The sequence below is a fragment of the Nomascus leucogenys genome, chromosome X (assembly GCF_006542625.1).
Source record: "Nomascus leucogenys isolate Asia chromosome X, Asia_NLE_v1, whole genome shotgun sequence".
NCBI lineage: Eukaryota > Metazoa > Chordata > Mammalia > Primates > Hylobatidae > Nomascus > Nomascus leucogenys.
Window position 1 is genome coordinate 122,467,158 of NC_044406.1, and position 13,651 is coordinate 122,480,808.

General features: G+C 41.5%; 2 pseudogenes; one reads left to right on the top strand and one right to left on the bottom strand.

Moving 5' to 3' along the window:
- Positions 1 to 6,336: 6,336 nt before the first annotated feature.
- LOC115833228 lies at positions 6,337 to 7,559 on the bottom strand (annotated as a pseudogene).
- A 1,218-nt stretch (positions 7,560 to 8,777) lies between these two features.
- The window catches only part of LOC101179463, a 50,741-nt pseudogene continuing 45,867 nt past the window's right edge, over positions 8,778 to 13,651 (top strand).

The window sequence follows — 13,651 nt, forward strand, 5'->3', positions numbered from 1 at the left end:
CTTGCTCTGTTGACCAGGCTGGAGTGCAATGGCGTGATCTCTGCTCATTGCAACCTCTGCCTCCCGGGCTCAAGTAATTCTCCCGCCTCAGGCTCAAGCAATTCTCCTGCCTCAACCTCCTGAGTAGCTAGGATTACAGGTGAGCACCACCATACCTGGCTAATTTTTGTATTCTTAGTAGAGACGGGGTTTCACCATGTTGGCCAGGCTGGTTCTGAACTCCTAACCTCAAATGATCTGCCCGCCTTGGCCTCTCAAAGTGTTGGGACTACAGGCATGAGCCACCGCACCTGGCCAGGACATGACCACTTGGATGTGCTTCCCCTGTTGTTTTTCCCATCTCAGTAAGTGGCAACTCCATCTTTCCAGTTGCTCAGGCCCCAAATCATGGCATCACCCTTAATTCCTCTTTTTCACTCTTCACTCATACCCCCTATTCAGTCCAATCCTTTGACAGACCATGTGGCTCTCTCCCTTTGAAATATTTCAGAATCCACCACTTCTCAACTCCTCTACCACTATCATCTGGTCCAAGATATCATTTTACCTCACTTGGATTATTGCAAAAACCTAGCCAGTCTCCTTGCTGCTACCCTTGTCTTCCAGGGGTCTGTTCTCAATACAGTATTCAGAGCATTCCTTTGGAAATGTCAGCTCTTTTCAATCCTCTGCTCAGAAGCTTCCATTGACTTCTCATCTTACTTAGAGTAAAAGCCAAAGTTCTGAAACTGGCCTATAAAGCCTTATGCAGCCCATATATAAGGCCAGAGGTTTATAATAAAATAGTGCTTCTACTTTGGTGAGAGCTCTTAACATAATCTTTGCTGCATAATCTTTCTCATATCAAATGAAGATATTTTCTGTACTGGGTTCATACTTACACAGTAAACCTTAATGTGGATTATCATGCAGTAATTTAGTTGTTCTCTTTAGTGTTACATTTTGATCTGTAGCCTTAAGAATCATTATTTTTTTCATGGTTATAAAGCTAAAGAGAATTACAAACAATAAAAAACAAAAAAAATCATAACTTTAAAAATTTATAGTTGTTTTAAAATGTGTTCTGGGCCGGGCACTGTGGCTCACGCCCGTAATCCCAGGACTTTGGGAGGCCGAGGCGGGCGGATCACCTGAGGTCAGGAGTTCCAGACCAGCCTGGCCAACATGGTGAAGCCCTATCTCTACTAAAAATACAAAAATTAGTCGGGCGTGGTGGTGGACGCCTGTAATCCCAGCTACTCGGGAGGCTGAGGCATGGGAATCGCTTGAAACTGGGAGGTGGAGGTTGCAGTGAGCCGAGATCACGCCACTGCACTCCAGCCTGGGCGAAAGAGTGAGACTCCATCTCAAAATAAGAGACTCTGTCTTAAAATAAAATAAAAAATGTTTTACAGCTTTAAATAGAATTTATTCATTCTAGAAACACTTATAAGGGCATGTTATGTACCAGGCACTAGGGTTACAAAAATGAATAGAAAGAGATGCACATCAGTAATTTTCCCAACTGTGAGTGAATGGTTTTATTATGCATACACATGTATAGACAATTCCATAAAGATTACCTATTATTTATTACACAGAAGCCAAGGGATAAATTGTATGCTGAGTAAGTAAATCAAAAGGGAAGCATCACTGTTTCTCCTTTCGATTTTTCTCCTATTTTTCCTGTATTCTTCTTTACATTTTGAATAGTAAGAGTCTCCACATCCCTGACCAGGCATTTGCTAGCTGCATCACTCCTCTCTGATTTCAAACTTCTCTAGTTTGTTTCCATCTTCTATTTTTAATACTTTTTTTCAGACGAAAAGGTCATGTAGATTATATTTTCAGTATCTTTCATTTCTAAGCATGCTGCTTTATACACAGTAGGCCCTCAAATCTTTGGGTGCTTATAAATATGATTTTTGCTTCATCTAATTCTCTAGACATGCAATTAAGATTACAGGATGGGTTACTTAGTATATTGAAAAAGAATGATATGAAATACAAAAAACAAAGCCATTTGCTGACAGGTTTTTTTTTTTCCTCTTTCTACCTTTAGGCACAGGGAAAGTTCCTAAGTTTTGAATTTGGGATAGTATATTGAATCTCATTTGAGTGTTGAGGAGATTTGGATACAAAAGAATTTTAAATCATAAAGAGTTTTAAATATAGAATATAATGGAAAGCCTATTTTTTTGGCCTATTACATGCCTGAGTAGCCATGAATTGGAAATTTTACAATGTCAGTTTCATGTAAAAATTCTCTTCCCTTCTCTTCTTTCGTTTATTAGCTATAAGCATTCAGATGAAAACATGTCACTTGTAATGGACCCCCTGTGGAAATTCCTGGAGAATATACAGATAAGTTGAATATGACTTACACTTATTCTGTGAGATTGAAGTAAGTACTTCGTGCCATCATCTTAATTTTTTTCCAAAGCAAGTATATAAATATCATGTACATAATATTAAATAATAAATTTTCCTTGATTTAAAGTTGTATAACACAGCTAAGAACCCAAGAAAGCACGTAAATTCTTTCTGTTCCAACAATTTAATGGACAGTCATTACAGGAATTACTGTATTAAATCTACTACATTTCAGATACTGTGCCAGCTATTTTACTTTCTCTTACTTCATATTAAAGGTTTGAGGTTTGAAAGAGGTACATGGGGAGCCAGAGGGGCATCTTCTGGGGTTGGCAGACTGGCTGGCTGCTCAAGTGGGACCTTAAAGGAAGAATATCACATGGAAGAGACACAGTATAGTGTAGAGAAAATAACACAGACAATGGCAGACTGACCTGTGATTCAAATTGCACCTTTGCCACTTACTAGCTGCGTGAGCTTAAGTAAGTCACATGATGTCTGAGTCTCGGTTTCTTCTCATGTCATTTACTTCTCATTTTCAGAATATGTAAAGCCCTTAGCATGGTGCCTGACACAGAGTAGGTTCCCAATACGTGGCATTCATCATTGTTTGTATGTCTAGACTTTTTTATTTCACAAATAGTTTTTCTTTTTACAAAGATGGTGTGTATTTTTGGTTAAAAAAAGATATCGATAGATACACTATAAACATTAGATATAGATAGATATACTATAAACATTCTAGTGAATATTCTGTGATGGCTGTGTTTCACAAAGGGTTTTCTGTTAACCAGTTGTCTCTTATTTTATTTATTTTTGCTTGGTATTTTATTTTTATTTTTTATTTTTGAGACGAAGTCTTGCTCTGTCGCCCAGGCTGGAGTGCAGTGGTGAGATCTCGGCTCACTGCAACCTCTGCCTCCATTCAAGTGATCCTGCCTCAGCCTCCCAAGTAGCTGGGATTACAGGCATGCACCACCACACCCGGCTAATTTTTGTATTTTTAGTAGAGACACGGTTTCACCAAGTTGGCCAGGCTAGTCTTGAACTCCTGAGCTCAGGTGATCCGCCCCCCTTGGCCTCCCAAACTGCTGGAATTACAGGCGTGAGCCACTGTGCCCGGCCAGAAGTGACATATTAAAAGATGATATTCATGACACTCTAGTGCTTTACTTGCCCCTGGACCAGATGTTTGTGTTCATGGGTCAGAGACTCTTAGCTCCGAACTGTATTAGTGGTGCTTCACCAAAGGACTGATTTCAGGCTATTCTTTTAATAGGGAAAACCTTTTATGACTATGTAGATCTATCTATTTCCATTTTTAGTCTTTTTTAGACTGTGTATCATATATATATATGTATGTATACATATGTGTATGTGTATATATATGTGTGTGTGTATATATATATATATGTATTTTTTTTTTTTTTTTTTGAGACGGACTCTCGCTCTGTTGCCCAGGCTAGAGTGCAATGGCATGATCTCGGCTCAGTGCAACCTCTGCCTTTCAGGTTCAAATGATTATGCTGCCTCAGCTTCCGAAGTAGCTGGGATTACAGGCATCTGCCACCACGCCCGGCTAATTTTTGCATTTTTTTTTTAGTAGAGAGGGGGTTTCACCATGCTGGCCAGGCTGGTCTCAAACTCCTGACTTCGGGGGATCCTCCCGCCTTGGCCTCCCAAAATGCTGGGATTACAGGCGTGAGCTGCTGTGCCCAGCTGTATATCATATTTTTGATTCAGGTTTTGTTATACTTAGTTTCATCTAAGGCTTATTTTTTATAGCTTCAGATATTCTTTCCTGAGACCAAACCCTAATCACTGTATTTGGGGCTAGGTCTCAAATCTCGAACATTTACAAATTGTGCTTGGTTTGTGTCATTTCTGTAGATAGCCTGACAGCCATTATAAAATGATTCTTCCTAATCTCATTCTGAAAGCAATTCCACATTAGGAATACCTCGCTTTTGTCCCTATGTATCACCTTTAGTGGTTATCTCCATTTTATAAATGAGGCTACTGAAGCCCAGCAAGCTCAAGTAATTTTCTCAGGATCACAGCTAGCAGGTGGTGCAAGTGATATTCAAAACCATGTCTGTCTGGCCCCCAAACTCATAGTTTTTCTACTATACCATTCTGGCTTTCTTTCTTAAGGGTCTATTATATTTTCTGCCTCAGAGTCACTGTAAAGAAAATGAGAACCATTTATGTTAGAAATGTGTGTGTGCCTTGAATCATCTAGCTAGAGGTCAGGATTACTTGATCCTACATCCTGTAGTTTACCCAAAGTACAATTGGTGAAAACAGGCAATTTACTAGTCCAATAAATATAGTCCAGTCTTCTAATCTTTGGATGAAATACAGAAGTATAATCTGAGGAAAGGAATGAAATGTACTCTGAAGGGGCCGGGCGTTGTGGCTCATACCTGTAATCCCAGCACTTTGGGAGGCAGAGGCGGGCGGATCACCTGAGGTCAGGGGTTCGAGACCAGCCTGACCAACATGGCGAAACCCCATCTCTACTTAAAATACAAAAATTAGCCAGGCATGGTGGCGTGTGCCTGTAGTCCCAGCTACTCGGGAGGTTGAGGCAGGAGAATCGCTTGAACCTGGGAGACAGAGGTTGCAGTGAGCCGAGATCATGCCACTGCACTCCAGCCTGGGTGACAGAGTGAGACTCTGTCTCAAAAAAAAAAAAAAAGTGAAATGTACTCTGAAGACATTTAATAAACCTTTCTTCAGTGACTGAGAATAGAATACTATTCAAAGTCTAAGCTATTATCATAAGTTGATTGAAAGCTGAGGTCCTTATATATTTTTGTCAGTTATCAATCAGTTATTAAACATTTAAATGTAAGGACTTTTATTCTTAATACTAAAAACCACAAGAAAACACATCTAAATTGAAGTTCAGATTCATATCAGGAACCTACATAATATGGTGCTAGTGGTCTGTCAGGAAGCAACTGTAGCCATCAAAAAGCCATACCAGGCTGGGTGTGGTGGCTGACGCTTGTAATCCTAGCACTTTGGGAGGCTGAGGCAGGCAGATCACCTTAGGTCAGGAGTTCGAGACCAGCCTGGCCAATATGGCGAAACCCAGTCTCTACTAAAAATACAAAAATTAGTCGAGCATGGTGGCGCATGCCTGTAATCCCAGCTACTTGGGAGGCTGAGGCAGGAGAATCACTTGAATCCAGGAGGTGGAGGTTGCAGTGAGCCAAGATCGTACCATTGCACTCCAGCCTGGGCAACAGAGCGAGACTCCGTCTCAAAAAATAAAAATAAAAGCCATACCAAATGGGAAAATTTGGAAAATCCCCTTATTTCAGGTTAGGTCTCAACCCCTTGTTCCTCAACAGTCAAGTCTAATCCTGGAAGCAATTCCAGAAGAGGGAATTTTCTTTTCCCATTGAAACTTATTTAGTGTACCTAGAAGGCCCTTGGCTTCCAGAGGTGTTACACTGGAAAGAACCAGACACAGTTGAATTAGAATCTTGGCTCTGCCATTTACTGCTGTATGAACTTGGTTAAATTACTTTGAGCCTCTATTTACGAATTTGTAAAATGGAGATAAAATATTATAACCCCATTTGATTGCTGTCAGGGTGAGGTGAGCTAACATAGAATATTTAGCACAGTGCCTAGCAAGTAGTACACATTTAATGTTTCCTATTTCTCCTTCTCTCCAATATAGGTTCTCCCAGACCTAGGGAGCAGTTGATTTATAAATGTCTCATACAACAATAGCTCATGCATGCAGAGAGACAATTATGCAGTGAGAACATGCTAAGCCATGATATTCTCTATCTGAGTGCCAAAACGTGGCTGTTAGGGGGAGGGTGCAAGCGAGAGTAATGACATATATCTCTAATAGTGCTCTTTCTTTATTTTCTTGTCTTGGGTTGAAAAATGCTTTATTTTTGTTTTTGATTCCCAAGTTTTATTCAAGAAGTCATACAAAATATTCCAGATAAGTGAATTTTAATCCTCATCTTCCTCCTCTTCTGCATCCTGGTTAATTTGGGAGTAATGTAATTGCTGACTCTCTGCTGTTAGCAACTATGTGCAACTAATCAAGTAGGTGATTCTTCTTCAGATATTTTTTTGGTGAGATATTTCAAATATCTTTTGGTAAAAAGCACCTCAGAAGTCACAGTAATCTTGCTCCTGCTCATTTTGATGGTCATACCCCCTCCACCAAGACTCTCAGCTTTTCTGCTCACTTTGATCCTTTCCTGCAAAAGTTGCACAAAATTGGCAGCATCATGATTCCATCTTCTACAGAGTGGGTGCAATCAAGAGTGAACTTCAGAACCTGCTTTTTTTTTTTTAACCCTCCTTTGCCATAAGCTTCTTTATGGGCACCTTGGCGGCAGCAGAGGCAGAAAGGGAGGTGGGTGTACTATGCAGGCCGGAAAAATGCTTTTTTTTTTTTTAAATTATAATGGTGCACATCAACATTTCCCAAACTGCATTATGTAGAACACTAGTCTAGTCAAATAAGTTTGGAAAATGCTACTTTCTACTGCCTCCTTTCTCAGCTTTACAAAACACATTAGTAAAGTGTTTAAAAGTCTCCTAATCTCATTCATAATAAAATGTCTTGACTGAGCCTAACTCAGCATTTTACAAATGTATTCGACTCTGGAGTTCCCTTCCCTCCCCTCCCCTCCCCTTCCCTCCCCTCCCCTCCCCTCCCCTCCCCTTCCCTTCCCTTCTTTTTGACAGAGTATCGCTCTGTTGCCCACGCTGGAGCACAGTGGTGGGATCTTGCCTGGTTGCAACCTCTGCCTCCTGGGTTCTAGCGATTCTCCTGCCTCAGCCTCCCGAGTAGCTGGCTAGGATTACAGGCGTGATCCAACATGCCTGGCTAATTTTTGTATTTTTAGTAGAGACGGGGTTTCACTGTGTTAACCAGGCTGGTCTCAAACTCCTGACCTGTGGTGATCCACCCACCTCAGCCTCCCAAGTAGTTGGGATCGCCTGGCTTTTTTTTTCCCCCATATTTTTAGTAGAGATGGGGTTTTGCCATTTTGGCTAGGCTGGTCTCAAACTCCTGGTCTAAAGTGATCCATCTACCCCGGTTTCCCAAAGTGTTGGGATTACAGGCGTGAGCCACTGTGCCCTGCCTGGAGTACTCTCTTAGGTTAGGGTAGCATTTAGATCCCACTGTGGATGCCATTTTGGCTACCCCAGGTACCCATGCTGGTTGTGTCTTAGAGTAGCTCACAAAATCCTGCAGAACCTGAAACATACCTGAAACTTTCAGTGTACAAATGAGAAGCAAAGCTTCATATCTTGGTAACTGTAAGTATAAAAGAACTCAACCTGCATTATGGGCTATGAAGGATTTTGTCAACTAGCTGAGTACCTGGTCATCGCTTATTGAATTGTTTCAGTGGGAATGATAGAATTTGAAAATCACTAGTTTTTCAACCTCCAATTAAATATTGATTCAGGTCAATATGATCAATGAATGTTAAAATTGTAGGTGAATGAGTGTTGGGGAAACTGGTTATTCTTACAGTGGCAAGGTATCGCTCTATAGACTGTACACCTTTACAGCCTGTAGTATCACCCTACAGACTACTTGCTAACTGCTAATGGAAAAATATAAAAGCGAATAAGTAAATAAACATGAGTTCATATGGTATCTCAGACCCTCATCCAGCACCACAGCATTACTTCTAGCCTTTTCCCCTGGTTTGGTTGTAATTTCTTTACCTGAAAGTGAGAAACCTGGCTCTCATCATCTATGATGCATTGACTTATTTATTCAACCCTAGCAACCCTGGCATACATGTAGTTTCAGAATTGCTAACACATATCCTTGTGAGAAACATATTCATTCACTAGAGTACAGTGTTTATATAGCACTTTTGGGGCACAGAAATATCTTATCTGGTGTGTATTTTACACTTTAGCTCATCCCCTTAGGACCAGACACGTTTCAAGTGCTGAAGAGCCACATAGGACCAGTGGCTGCCATACTGGCACGGATTTAAACCACCTCATGTGTAGCATCTGTTCCCTTTCCTCTGTGCTTCTACATGTTTTTTTTCCCCCCTTTTGCTGCTTCTCATTTCCAATACAGAAAATTTCACCAGATCCTGTTTGATTCTAGGCCCTTGACTGGGAGAAATACACTGTCTTAGATGTGCTTCTGGTGCACAAAGACATCTTTTTATTTTATTTTTTTTGAGACAGAGTCTCACTCTGTCGCCTAGACTGGAGTGCAGTGGTGTGATCTTGGCTCACTGTAGCCTCCGCATCGTGGATTCAAGTGATTCTGGTGCCTCAGCCTCCCAAGTAGCTGGGATTACAGGCATGCACTACCATGCCTGGTTATGGCACACAGAGACATTCATGTGGCCAGTGGAGAGGGGAGATGCAATCCTGACACAGGGTTGGGGTTGGGGAACATGGACAGGAAGCTAAACTCTATGCACATGATGAAGCACTTACAGATGTCAGAGCCATGCAACAGCTGTGGCTCCTCAGTCACCTGGATCACGATCTCCATTCTCCTGTACTTGTCTTATCACCTTGCTGCAGCCACCTGCAAACTGCTGTTTGGACCCAGAGCCTATAATCATCAGCTGAGCTTGTGGGTCTGAGCCCCTGATCAAGCCTAGACACAGAAAAGTTCAGAGACAATATAATAATTTTTAGTTTGAAAGGTTTTTGGCCGGGCGCGGTGGCTCACGCTTGTAATCCCAGCACTTTGGGAGGCCGAGGCGGGCGGATCACGAGGTCAGGAGATCGAGACCACGGTGAAACCCCGTCTCTACTAAAAATACAAAAAAATTAGCTGGGCGTGGGGGTGGGCGCCTGTAGTCCCAGCTACTCGGAGAGGCTGAGGCAGGAGAATGGCGTGAACCCGGGAGGCAGAGCTTGCAGTGAGCCGAGATTGCGCCACTGTACTCCAGCCTGGGTGACAGCAAGACTCCGTCTCAAAAAAAAAAAAAAAAAAAAGTTACAATCTACAAAAAACTTCTAGAATAAGTGAATTTATCAAGGTTGTGGAATCTAAGATCAGTATAAAAAATGATATCTCTGTATGCTAGCAGTAAAAATTAGAAATTAGAAATTAGAGTCTCGCTCTGTCACCCAGACTGGAGTGCAGTGGCACAATCTCGGCTCACTGCAACCTCCGCCTCCCAGGTTCAAGTGATTCTCGTGCCCTAGCCACCCAAGTACCTGGGACTACAGGCACGGGCCACCATACCTGGCTAATTTTTGTATTTTTAGTAGAGACGGAGTTTCACTGTGTTGGCCAGGATGGTCTCGAACTCCTGACCTCAAGTGATCCACCTGCCTTGGCCTCCCAAAGTGCTGAGATTATAGGTGTGAACCACTGCACCTGGTCTGTTTTTTTTTTTTTTTCTTTGAGATGGAGTCTCCCTCCGTTGCCCAGGCTGGAGTGCAGTGGCGTGATCTTGGCTCACTGCAACCTCCGTCTCCCGGATTCAAGCAATTCTCCTGCCTCAGCCTCATGAGTAGCTGGGATTACAGGTGCCATCTGCCACACCCAGTTAATTTTTGTATTTTTAATAGAGACGGGGTTTCACTATCCCAGGCTGGTCTCAAACTCCTGACCTCAAGTGATCCACCCACCTTGGCCTCCCAAAGTGTTGGGATTACAGGTGTGAGCGACCACGCCCGGCCCTATTTTGTTTTTTAATTAGCTGTCATGAGAATGCACTTTAATGTTTTCAGAAAATAATACAGGTTCCCAAACCGGTGTAAAATTTGGAATTTATAATACATTTGTTCAGGAGGCATGAGTCATAAAGATTAACATTTGAGTGAAGACCTTTTGTTTATCAATTTATATGTTTCTTGAGTGCCTGTTATGAACCGAGTGTCTATTATGAATTTATTGAATGCCTGTTATGAATTATGAACATTGAATGCCTATTATGAATTATTGAATGCCGTAATAAGGTGTTTCTATTCATAATACTTTGCTTTAAAAATGTACAGTCTTTTTTTTTTGAAACAGAGTTTTGCTCTTGTTGCCCAGGCTGGAGTGCAATGGCACAATCTTGGCTCACTACATCCTCTGCCTCCTGGGTTCAAGCGATTCTGCTGCCTCAGCCTCCTGAATAGCTGGGATTACAGGCATGCGCCACCATACCCAGCTAATTTTGTATTTTTAGTACAGGTGGGGTTTCACTATGTTGGCCAGGCTGGTTTTGAACTCCTGACCTCAAGTGATCCACCTGCCTGGGCCTCCCAAAGTGCTGGGATTACAGGCATGAGCCACTGCTTCCGGCCAAAAATGTACTGTTTTTATATCACCAAAGGCTTTTTGGTTTCGTTGTAATCACATTAATGTTAGCTATATATTTGAGTTACATAAGCTCCATTTGTTGGCTAGCCTGGGACCCTAGCTAAATTTAAAGCATTGTGTCCAAGTGCGATCACCTGAGGTCAGGAGTTCAAGACCAACCTGTACAACATGGCAAAACCCCATCTCTACTAAAAATACAAAAATTAGCCCAGCATGCTGGTGGGGTCCTGTAATCCCAGCTACTTGGGAGGCTGAGGGTGGAGAATCTCTTGAACCCAGGAGGTGGAGGTTGCAGTGAGCCAAGATTGCGCTACTGCACTCCAGCCCGGGTGACAGAGTGAGACTCTGTCTCAAAAAAAAAAACAAAACATATATATATGTATATGCGTATATATATGTATGTATATATGTATATGTATATATATGTATGTATATATGTATATGTATATATATGTATATGTGTGTGTGTGTGTGTATATATATATATATGGCATTGCTTTTATTGGAAAATGCATTTCTGATTTTCAGGAAGCATGGATCATTAACTGAATTGAGAATTCCAAAATTTCCCCTCTGGATCTCAGTTTCACCATAATAAATAGAGGGAGTTGAACTCGATTGGTAATTCTCAACCCAAATCACAGTGATGTCCTCTTTTTTTTTTTTTTTTGAGATAGAGTCTCGCACTGTCACCTGTCACCTGGATTGGAGTGCAGTGGCGCGATCTCTGCTCACTGCAACCTCTGCCTCCCAGGTTCAAGTGATTCTTCTTGCTTCAGCCTCCCAAGTAGCTGGGATTACAGGCGCCTGCCACCACGCCTGGCAAATTTTTTTGTATTTTTAGTAGAGATGGGGTTTACTATGTTGGCCAGGCTGGTCTCAAACTCCTGACCTCATGATCCACCCTCCTCAGCCTCCAAAGTGCTGGGATTACAGGCGTAAGCCACCGCACTCGGCCGATGTCCTCGTTTAACAAGTAGTTTATAACTCTCCTTTTACTATTCTAAAATGATGCTAATAGGTAAGGATGAAACTTGTCTATATACATAGTTTCAATAAACATCAATATAACATCCTAACTACAATATAAAGGAGAAACAAAAGGGAGGTAACTTTTAATAAAATAGTTATTTAGGTATATATTTCAGTCGTTGTCAGATGCTTGCACCCATGGGTATAATTGTTGTAAATGTGGCAACACATGCATATAAAAATAGTATGCACTGGTGGCTCTAATACCACATAACTCTAAATTATGCCATGATTTTCTGAAATGATTAATTTTGGCAAAATTCCAAGCCAAACGTACCATTTTCCTTCAACTGATATGGCAGTTGTGTTCTTGGGAAAAAATATCAGCGAATATTGAAACTGTGTAAAAATACTTTATCTGTAAAAGGGAGTTAGGGCTGGGTGCAGTGGCTCATGCCTATAATCCCAGCACTTTGGGAGGCTGAGGTGGGAGGATTACTTGAGCCCAGGAGTTCAAGACCAGCCTGGGTAACAGAGTGACACCTTGTCTATTAAAAAAAAAAAAAAAAAAAAAAGCCGGGCGTGATGGCACACCTGTGGTCCCAGCTACTGAGGAGGCTGAGGTTTGAGGATCATTTGAGCTTGGAAAGTCAAGGCTGCAGTGAGCAATGATTGCACCACTGCACTCCAGCCTGGGCAACAGACAGAGACCTTGTCTCAAAATAAAATAAAATAAAATAAAATAAAGGTGTGGCTGAGTTAGAATCTAGGCTCAGATAATCATAAGCAGTTTTGCACCCACATGAAAGTTGAGTGGGGCATTTGAAAGAGTTGTAAGACATTGTACAGTTCTCAGTTCTCCATTGTGTGGGTCTCCCTGTGCCTTGCAGGACATCTCTGTTAATACTAGCAGCGTCACCGCACATTCTCATTGTGCCCCCTAGAGGGTGCTGCTCCTCTTGTTGAGAACAACTGGACTAGAAGATCGAATTGCCGGCCGGCCTGATTCTTTTTTGAGTCCCTACATGAATTTTTTTTTAAATTTACATCTTTATTTTTATTTTTTTAGACGGGGTCTCACTCTGTCGCCCAGGCTGGAATGCAGTGGTGCGATCTCGGCTCACTGTAGCTTCGACCTCCCAGGTTCATGCCATCCTCCCACCTCAGCCCTCCAAGGAGCTGGGAGCACAGGCGCGAGCCACCATGCCCCGCTAATTTTTGTATTTTTTTGTAGAAACGGGGTTTCGCCATGTTTCCCAGGCTGGTCTCGAACTCCTGAACTCGAGCGATCCACCCGCCTCGGCCTCCAAAAGTGCTGGGACTACAGGTGTGAGCCACCGCGTCCGGCCCCTTCATGAATTTTTATTGAATGAGACCTATCATAGGGTACTGTGTCATGGATCAAGAAGTCTTTTATGTTTCTACATTTGCTTCTTGTGCCTCCATTATTACCAACGTTAGAGACCTGTTTACCTCATATGATATTATGAGAATTGCTGTCTTATAAAAGATTTTGAAACTCTAGAATGTAAAGAATGCAGCATAATTCATTAATTTTAAACGGGTTAAAAATAGTTTCTACCACTTAGTTATCTTTTCGCATTTGTCATTTTGTTCTCAAATATGCCTTAGGATTTTTAAATAATTTTTTACTTTCCTAGGGAAAAGTAATATGTGTTGTGGTCCATTATTTCCAGTAGATGGCAATGTTTGGTGCAAAAAATGACTGTATAGCAACTGCAGATTGCCCTGGCTCTCTTTGTAGTTAAAATCCAAACTTCATAGTGTGTGTTTGAAAGTACTGCTCTTTTTTTTTTTTTTTTAATGATTTGATATGAATTAACTCAGTTAAACCAATGGATAGGCTGGTAAAGAGGTGCATGTAATTCAAATTTTCACAAAATAACTTACATTTTTACTGTTGCAAAAATAACTTTTTAAAGGAGTTCCTAGAAAAATGCAACAATATTTTAATAGAAGGCTAAATTCGTTCGTGAAGTATTTACCTTTTGATTTATCAGTTATATA